Raw genomic sequence first — 9,974 nt, 5'->3', positions numbered from 1 at the left:
TCAGAATCAGTCAGTCTCAGATTCAGACTCAGTCTCAGTCCCAGACTCAGTCTCAGTCCCAGACTCAATCTCAGTCTCAGTCTCAGTCTCGGACTCAGTCTTAGATTCCGACTCAGTCTCAGTCTCAGTCTCAGTCTCAGTCTCAGACTCAGTCTTAGTCTCAGACTCAGTCTCAGTCTCAGGCTCAGTCAGTCTCAGACTCAGTCTCAGACTCAATCTCAGTCTCAGTCTCAGACTCAGTCTCAGTCTCAGACTCAGACTCAGTCTCAGACTCAGTCTCAGTCTCAGACTCAGACTCAGTCACAGATTGAGTCTCAGACTCAGTCTCAGTCTCTGACTCAGTCTCAGTCCCAGACTCAATCTCAGTCTCAGTCTCAGTCTCGGACTCAGTCTTAGATTCCGACTCAGTCTCAGTCTCAGTCTCAGTCTCAGTCTCAGACTCAGTCTTAGTCTCAGACTCAGTCTCAGTCTCAGGCTCAGTCAGTCTCAGACTCAGTCTCAGACTCAATCTCAGTCTCAGTCTCAGACTCAGTCTCAGTCTCAGATTCAGACTCAGTCTCAGATTCAGACTCAGTCTCAGTCTCAGACTCAGAATCAGACTCAGTCTCAGACTCAGACTCAGTCACAGATTGAGTCTCAGACTCAGTCTCAGTTTCTGACTCAGTCTCAGACTCAGTCTCAGACTCAGTCTCAGTCTCAGTCACAGTGTCAGACTGAGACTCAGTCTCAGTCTCAGACTCAGTCTCAGACTCAGTCTCAGACTCAGTCTCAGTCTCAGTCTCAGACTCAGTCTCAGTCTCAGACTCAGACTCAGTCTCAGACTCAGTCTCAGTCTCAGACTCAGACTCAGTCACAGATTGAGTCTCAGACTCAGTCTCAGTCTCTGACTCAGTCTCAGACTCAGTCTCAGACTCAGTCTCAGTCTCAGACTCAGTCTCAGTCTAAGACTCAGTCTCAGATTCAGACTCTGTCTCAGTCTCAGACTCAGTCTCAGTCTCAGTCTCAGTCTCAGCCTAAGTCTCAGTCTCAGTCTCAGTGTCAGACTCAGATTCAGTCTCAGTCTCAGACTCAGTCTCAGACTCAGTCTCAGTCTCAGTCTCAGACTCAGTCTCAGTCTCAGTCTCAGATTCAGACTCAGTCACAGTCTCAGACTCAGAATCAGTCTCAGTCTCAGATTCAGACTCAGTCTCAGTCCCAGAATCAGTCTCAGTCCCAGACTCAATCTCAGTCTCAGTCTCAGTCTCGGACTCAGTCTCAGATTCCGACTCAGTCTCAGTCTCAGTCTCAGTCTCAGTCTCAGACTCAGTCTCAGTCTCAGACTCAGTCTCAGACTCAGTCTCAGTCTCAGACTCAGTCTCAGACTCAGACTCAGTCTCAGTCTCAGTCTCAGACTCAGTCTCAGTCTCAGTCGCACTCTCAGACTCAGTCTCAGATTCCGACTCAGTCTCAGTCTCAGACTCAGTCTCAGTCTCAGTCTCAGACTCAGACTCAGTCTCAGTCTCAGACTCAGACTCAGTTTCAGTCTCAGACTGAGACTCAATCTCAGTCTCAGACTCAGTCTCAGACTCAGACTCAGTCTCAGACTCAGTCTCAGTCTCAGACTCAGTCTCAGATTCAGACTCTGTCTCAGTCTCAGACTCAGTCTCAGTCTCAGTCTCAGTCTCAGCCTAAGTCTCAGTCTCAGTCTCAGTGTCAGACTCAGATTCAGTCTCAGTCTCAGACTCAGTCTCAGACTCAGTCTCAGTCTCAGTCTCAGTCTCAGTCTCAGACTCAGACTCAGTCTCAGTCTCAGTCTCAGTCTCAGACTCAGTCTCAGTCTCAGTCTCAGTGTCAGACTGAGACTCAATCTCAGTCTCAGACTCAGTCTCAGACTCAGTCATGTCTCAGACTCAGTCTCAGATTCAGACTCAGTCTCAGATTCAGACTCAGTCTCAGTCTCAGACTCAGAATCAGACTCAGTCTCAGACTCAGACTCAGTCACAGATTGAGTCTCAGACTCAGTCTCAGTCTCTGACTCAGTCTCAGACTCAGTCTCAGTCTCAGACTCAGTCTCAGATTCAGACTCTGTCTCAGTCTCAGACTCTGTCTCAGTCTCAGTCTCAGTGTCAGATTCAGATTCAGTCTCAGTCTCAGACTCAGTCTCAGACTCAGTCTCAGTCTCAGACTCAGACTCAGTCTCAGTCTCAGTCTCAGTATCAGACTCAGACTCAGTTTCAGACTCAGTCTCAGTCTCAGTCTCAGCCTCAGTCTCAGTCTCAGTGTCAGATTCAGATTCAGTCTCAGTCTCAGACTCAGTCTCAGACTCAGTCTCAGTCTCAGTCTCAGACTCAGACTCAGTCTCAGTCTCAGTCTCAGACTCAGTCTCAGATTCAAACTCAGTCTCAGTCTCAGACTCAGAATCAGTCTCAGTCTCAGATTCAGACTCAGTGTCAGTCCCAGACTCAGTCTCAGTCCCAGACTCAATCTCAGTCTCAGTCTCGGACTCAGTCTTAGATTCCGACTCAGTCTCAGTCTCAGTCTCAGTCTCAGACTCAGTCTCAGTCTCAGACTCAGACCCAGTCTCAGTCTCTGTCTCAGACTCAGTCCCAGACTCAGTCTCAGACTCAGTCTCAGTCTCAGTCTCAGTCCCAGACTCAGTCTCAGACTCAGTATCAGACTCAGTCTCAGACTCAGACTCAGTCTCAGCCTCAGTCTCAGTCTCAGTCTCAGTGTCAGACTCAGATTCAGTCTCAGTCTCAGAATCAGTCTCAGTCCCAGACTCAGACTCAGTCTCAATCTCAGTCTCAGTTCCAGACTCAGTCTCAGTCTCAGACTCAGACCCAGTCTCAGTCTCAGTCTCAGACTCAGTCCCAGACTCAGTCTCAGACTCAGTCTCAGTCTCAGTCTCAGTCCCAGACTCAGTCTCAGACTCAGTATCAGACTCAGTCTCAGACTCAGTCTCAGTCTCAGTCTCAGGCTCAGTCAGTCTCAGACTCAGTATCAGACTCAGTCTCAGTCTCAGACTCAGTCTCACATTCAGACTCAGTCTCAGACTCAGTCTCAGTATCAGTCTCAGACTCAGTCTCAGTCTCATTCTCAGTCTCAGACTCAGTATCAGTCTCAGACAGTCTCAGACTCGGTCTCAGTCTCAGTCCCAGACTCAGTCTCAGTCCCAGACTCAATCTCAGTCTCAGTCTCAGTCTCGGACTCAGTCTTAGATTCCGACTCAGTCTCAGTCTCAGTCTCAGTCTCAGACTCAGTCTCAGTCTCAGACTCAGACTCAGTCTTAGTCCCAGACTCAGTCTCAGTCTCTGTCTCAGACTCAGACTCAGTCTCAGTCTCAGTCTCAGTATCAGACTCAGACTCAGTTTCAGACTCAGTCTCATTCTCAGTCTCAGCCTCAGTCTCAGTCTCAGTCTCAGTGTCAGACTCAGATTCAGTCTCAGTCTCAGAATCAGTCTCAGTCCCAGACTCAGACTCAGTCTCAGTTCCAGACTCAGTCTCAGTCTCAGACTCAGACCCAGTCTCAGTCTCAGTCTCAGTCTCAGTCCCAGACTCAGTCTCAGACTCAGTATCAGACTCAGTCTCAGACTCAGTCTCAGTCTCAGTCTCAGGCTCAGTCAGTCTCAGACTCAGTGTCAGACTCAGTCTCAGTCTCAGACTCAGTCTCAGATTCAGACTCAGTCTCAGACTCAGTCTCAGTCTCCGTCTCAGACTCAGTCTCAGTCTCAGTCTCAGTCTCAGACTCAGTCTCAGACTTAGTCTCAGTCTCAGTCTCAGTCTCAGACTCAGTCTCAGACTCAGTCTCAGTCTCAGTCTCAGTCCCAGACTCAGTCTCAGACTCAGTATCAGACTCAGTCTCAGACTCAGTCTCAGTCTCAGTCTCAGGCTCAGTCAGTCTCAGACTCAGTATCAGACTCAGTCTCAGTCTCAGACTCAGTCTCAGATTCAGACTCAGTCTCAGACTCAGTCTCAGTCTCAGTCTCAGTCTCAGTCTCAGTCTCAGACTCAGTCTCAGTCTCAGTCTCAGACTCAGACTCAGTCTCAGTCTCAGTCTCAGTCTCGGACTCAGTCTCAGATTCAAACTCAGTCTCAGTCTCAGACTCAGAATCAGTCTCAGTCTCAGATTCAGACTCAGTCTCAGTCCCAGACTCATCTCAGTCCCAGACTCAATCTCAGTCTCAGTCTCAGTCTCGGACTCAGTCTTAGATTCCGACTCAGTCTCAGTCTCAGTCTCAGTCTCAGTCTCAGACTCAGTCTCAGTCTCAGACTCAGACTCAGTCTCAGTCTCAGACTCAGACTCAGTCTTAGTCCCAGACTCAGTCTCAGTCTCTGTCTCAGACTCAGACTCAGTCTCAGTCTCAGTCTCACTATCAGACTCAGACTCAGTTTCAGACTCAGTCTCAGTCTCAGTCTCAGCCTCAGTCTCAGTCTCAGTCTCAGTGTCAGACTCAGATTCAGTCTCAGTCTCAGAATCATTCTCAGTCCCAGACTCAGACTCAGTCTCAATCTCAGTCTCAGTTCCAGACTCAGTCTCAGTCTCAGACTCAGACCCAGTCTCAGTCTCAGTCTCAGACTCAGTCCCAGACTCAGTCTCAGACTCAGTCTCAGTCTCAGGCTCAGTCAGTCTCAGACTCAGTATCAGACTCAGTCTCAGTCTCAGACTCAGTCTCAGATTCAGACTCAGTCTCAGACTCAGTCTCAGTCTCAGTCTCAGTCTCAGTCTCAGTCTCAGACAGTCTCAGACTCGGTCTCAGTCTCAGACTCAGTCTCAGTCTCAGTCTCAGACTCAGTCTCAGTCTCAGACTCAGTCTCAGTCTCAGTCTCAGACTCAGTCTCAGACTCAGTCTCAGTCTCAGACTCAGTCTCAGACTCAGTCTCAGTCTCAGACTCAGTCTCAGTCTCAGACTCAGTCTCAGTCTCAGGCTCAGTCAGTCTCAGACTCAGTCTCAGACTCAATCTCAGTCTCAGACTCAGTCTCTCTCTCTGTCTCAGTCTCAGACTCAGTCTCAGTCTCAGTCTCAGACTCAGTCTCAGACTCAGTCTCAGTCTCAGACTCAGTCTCTGACTCAGTCTGTTTCTCAGACTCAGTCTCAGTCTCAGTCTCAGACTCAGACTCAGTCTCAGTCTCAGACTCAGTCTCAGTCTCAGACTCAGTCTCAGTCTCAGTCTCAGACTCAGTCTCAGACTCAGTCTGAGTCTCAGACTCAGTCTCAGTCTCAGACTCAGTCTCAGACTCAATCTCAGTCTCAGACTCAGTCTCTGTCTCTGTCTCAGTCTCAGACTCAGTCTCAGTCTCAGTCTCAGACTCAGTCTCAGACTCAGACTCAGTCTCAGTCTCAGACTCAGACTCAGTCCCAGAATCAGTCTCAGACTCAGTATCAGACTCAGTCTCAGTCTCAGACTCAGTGTCAGACTCAGTCTCAGACTCAGTCTCAGTCTCAGTCTCAGTCTCACAGTCAGTCTCAGTCTCAGACTCAGACTCAATCTCAGTCTCAGTCTCTGTCTCTGTCTCAGACTCAGACTCAGTCCCAGTCTCAGACTCAGTCTGAGTCTCTGTCTCAGACTCAGTCTCAGTCTCAGACTCAGTCTCAGTCTCAAACTCAGTCTCAGTCTCTGTCTCAGACTCAGTCTCAGTCTCTGTCTCAGACTCAGTTTCAGTCTCAGCCTCAGTCTCATACTCAGCCTCAGTCTGAGACTCTGACTCAGTCTCAGACTCAGTCTCTGTCTCAGACTCAGTTTCAGTCTCAGCCTCAGTCTCAGACTCAGTCTCAGTCTCAGTCTCAGTCTCAGTATCAGACTCAGTCTCGGTCTCTGTCTCAGACTCAGTTTCAGTCTCAGCCTCAGTCTCAGACTCAGTCTCAGTCTCAGTCTCGGTCTCAGTCTCAGACTCAGTCTCGGTCTCAGTCTCAGACTCAGTCTCAGTCTCAGACTCAGACTCAGTCCCAGACTCAGTCTCAGACTCAGTCTCAGACTCAGCCTCAGTCTCAGACTCAGTCTCAGTCTCAGTCTCAGTCTCAGATTCAGTCTCAGTCTCAGTCTCAGTCTCAGACTCAGTCTCAGTCTCAGTCTCAGACTCAGTCTCAGTCTCAGACTCAGTCTCAATCTCAGACTCAGTATCAGACTCAGTCTCAGACTCAGTCTCAGTCTCAGTCTCAGTGTCAGACTGAGACTCAATCTCAGTCTCAGACTCAGTCTCAGACTCAGTCTCAGTCTCAGACTCAGTCTCAGATTCAGACTCAGTCTCAGATTCAGACTCAGTCTCAGTCTCAGACTCAGAATCAGACTCAGTCTCAGACTCAGTCACAGATTGAGTCTCAGACTCAGTCTCAGTCTCTGACTCAGTCTCAGACTCAGTCTCAGACTCAGTCTCAGTCTCTGACTCAGTCACAGACTCAGTCTCAGACTCAGTCTCAGTCTCAGACTCAGTCTCAGATTCAGACTCTGTCTCAGTCTCAGACTCTGTCTCAGTCTCAGTCTCAGTCTCAGAGTCAGTCTCAGTCTCAGTCTCAGACTCAGACTCAGTCTCAGTCTCAGTCTCAGTATCAGACTCAGACTCAGTTTCAGACTCAGTCTCAGTCTCAGTCTCAGCCTCAGTCTCAGTCTCAGTGTCAGATTCAGATTCAGTCTCAGTCTCAGACTCAGTCTCAGACTCAGTCTCAGTCTCAGTCTCAGACTCAGTCTCAGACTCAGTCTCAGTCTCAGTCTCAGACTCAGACTCAGACTCAGTCTCAGTCTCAGTCTCAGTCTCAGACTCAGTCTCAGATTCAAACTCAGTCTCAGTCTCAGTCTCAGTCTCAGTGTCAGACTGAGACTCAATCTCAGTCTCAGACTCAGTCTCAGACTCAGTCTCAGTCTCAGACTCAGTCTCAGATTCAGACTCAGTCTCAGATTCAGACTCAGTCTCAGTCTCAGACTCAGAATCAGACTCAGTCTCAGACTCAGACTCAGTCACAGATTGAGTCTCAGACTCAGTCTCAGTCTCTGACTCAGTCTCAGACTCAGTCTCAGACTCAGTCTCAGTCTCAGTCACAGTGTCAGACTGAGACTCAGTCTCAGTCTCAGACTCAGTCTCAGACTCAGTCTCAGTCTCAGACTCAGTCTCAGATTCAGACTCTGTCTCAGTCTCAGACTCTGTCTCAGTCTCAGTCTCAGTCTCAGAGTCAGTCTCAGTCTCAGTCTCAGACTCAGACTCAGTCTCAGTCTCAGTCTCAGTATCAGACTCAGACTCAGTTTCAGACTCAGTCTCAGTCTCAGTCTCAGCCTCAGTCTCAGTGTCAGATTCAGATTCAGTCTCAGTCTCAGACTCAGTCTCAGACTCAGTCTCAGTCTCAGTCTCAGACTCAGTCTCAGACTCAGTCTCAGTCTCAGTCTCAGACTCAGACTCAGACTCAGTCTCAGTCTCAGTCTCAGTCTCAGACTCAGTCTCAGATTCAAACTCAGTCTCAGTCTCAGACTCAGAATCAGTCTCAGTCTCAGATTCAGACTCAGTCTCAGTCCCAGACTCAGTCTCAGTCCCAGACTCAATCTCAGTCTCAGTCTCAGTCTCGGACTCAGTCTTAGATTCCGACTCAGTCTCAGTCTCAGTCTCAGTCTCAGTCTCAGACTCAGTCTTAGTTTCAGACTCAGTCTCAGTCTCAGGCTCAGTCAGTCTCAGACTCAGTCTCAGACTCAATCTCAGTCTCAGACTCAGTCTCTCTCTCTGTCTCAGTCTCAGACTCAGTCTCAGTCTCAGTCTCAGACTCAGTCTCAGACTCAGTCTCAGTCTCAGACTCAGTCTCAGACTCAGTCTTGTCTCAGTCTCAGACTCAGTCTCAGTCTCAAACTCAGTCTCAGTCTCTGTCTCAGACTCAGTCTCAGTCTCTGTCTCAGACTCAGTTTCAGTCTCAGCCTCAGTCTCATACTCAGCCTCAGTCTCAGATTCAGACTCTGTCTCAGTCTCAGACTCTGTCTCAGTCTCAGTCTCAGTCTCAGAGTCAGTCTCAGTCTCAGTCTCAGACTCAGACTCAGTCTCAGTCTCAGTCTCAGTATCAGACTCAGACTCAGTTTCAGACTCAGTCTCAGTCTCAGTCTCAGCCTCAGTCTCAGTCTCAGTGTCAGATTCAGATTCAGTCTCAGTCTCAGACTCAGTCTCAGACTCGGTCTCAGTCTCAGTCTCAGACTCAGTCTCAGACTCAGTCTCAGTCTCAGTCTCAGACTCAGACTCAGACTCAGTCTCAGTCTCAGTCTCAGACTCAGTCTCAGATTCAAACTCAGTCTCAGTCTCAGACTCAGAATCAGTCTCAGTCTCAGATTCAGACTCAGTCTCAGACTCAGTCTCAGACTCAGTCTCAGACTCAGTCTCAGACTCAGTCTCTGACTCAGTCTCAGACTCAGTCTCTGACTCAGTCTCAGACTCAGTCTCAGACTCAGTCTCAGTCTCAGTCACAGTGTCAGACTGAGACTCAGTCTCAGTCTCAGACTCAGTCCCAGACTCAATCTCAGTCTCAGTCTCAGTCTCGGACTCAGTCTTAGATTCCGACTCAGTCTCAGTCTCAGTCTCAGTCTCAGTCTCAGACTCAGTCTTAGTCTCAGACTCAGTCTCAGACTCAGGCTCAGTCAGTCTCAGACTCAGTCTCAGACTCAATCTCAGTCTCAGACTCAGTCTCTCTCTCTGTCTCTGTCTCAGACTCAGTCTCAGTCTCAGTCTCAGACTCAGTCTCAGACTCAGTCTCAGTCTCAGACTCAGTCTCAGACTCAGTCTTGTCTCAGACTCAGTCTCAGTCTCAGTCTCAGACTCAGACTCAGTCTCAGTCTCAGACTCAGTCTCAGTCTCAGACTCAGTCTCAGTCTCAGTCTCAGACTCAGTCTCAGACTCAGTCTCAGTCTCAGACTCAGTCTCAGACTCAGTCTCAGTCTCAGACTCAGTCTCAGTCTCAGACTCAGTCTCAGTCTCAGGCTCAGTCAGTCTCAGACTCAGTCTCAGACTCAATCTCAGTCTCAGACTCAGTCTCTGTCTCTGTCTCAGTCTCAGACTCAGTCTCAGTCTCAGTCTCAGACTCAGTCTCTGACCCAGTCTCAGTCTCAGACTCAGACTCAGTCTCAGTCTCAGACCCAGTCTCAGTCTCAGACTCAGACTCAGTCTCAGTCTCAGACTCAGACTCAGTCCCAGAATCAGTCTCAGACTCAGTATCAGACTCAGTCTCAGTCTCACACTCAGTGTCAGACTCAGTCTCAGACTCAGTCTCAGTCTCAGTCTCAGTCTCACAGTCAGTCTCAGTCTCAGACTCAGACTCAGTCTCAGTCTCAGTCTCTGTCTCTGTCTCAGACTCAGACTCAGTCCCAGTCTCAAACTCAGTCTGAGTCTCTGTCTCAGACTCAGTCTCAGTCTCAGACTCAGTCTCAGTCTCAAACTCAGTCTCAGTCTCTGTCTCAGACTCAGTCTCAGTCTCTGTCTCAGACTCAGTTTCAGTCTCAGCCTCAGTCTCAGACTCAGCCTCAGTCTGAGACTCAGACTCAGTCTCAGACTCAGTCTCTGTCTCAGACTCAGTTTCAGTCTCAGCCTCAGTCTCAGACTCAGTCTCAGTCTCAGTCTCAGTCTCAGTATCAGACTCAGTCTCGGTCTCTGTCTCAGACTCAGTTTCAGTCTCAGCCTCAGTCTCAGACTCAGTCTCAGTCTCAGTCTCGGTCTCAGTCTCAGACTCAGTCTCGGTCTCAGTCTCATACTCAGTCTCTGTCTCTGTCCCAGACTCAGACTCAGTCCCAGACTCAGTCTCAGACTCAGTCTCAGACTCAGCCTCAGTCTCAGACTCAGACTCAGTCTCAGTCTCAGTCTCAGTCTCAGATTCAGTCTGAGTCTCAGTCTCAGTCTCAGACTCAGTCTCAGTCTCAGACTCAGTCTCAGTCTCAGACTCAGTCTCAATCTCAGACTCAGTATCAGACTCAGTCTCAGACTCAATCTCAGTCTCAGACGCAGTCTCAGACTCAGTCTCAGTCTCAGTCTCAGACTCAGACTC

The sequence above is a fragment of the Chiloscyllium punctatum genome, chromosome 24 (assembly GCF_047496795.1).
Source record: "Chiloscyllium punctatum isolate Juve2018m chromosome 24, sChiPun1.3, whole genome shotgun sequence".
Classification (NCBI taxonomy): domain Eukaryota; kingdom Metazoa; phylum Chordata; class Chondrichthyes; order Orectolobiformes; family Hemiscylliidae; genus Chiloscyllium; species Chiloscyllium punctatum.
This window is presented reverse-complemented; position numbering follows the sequence as displayed.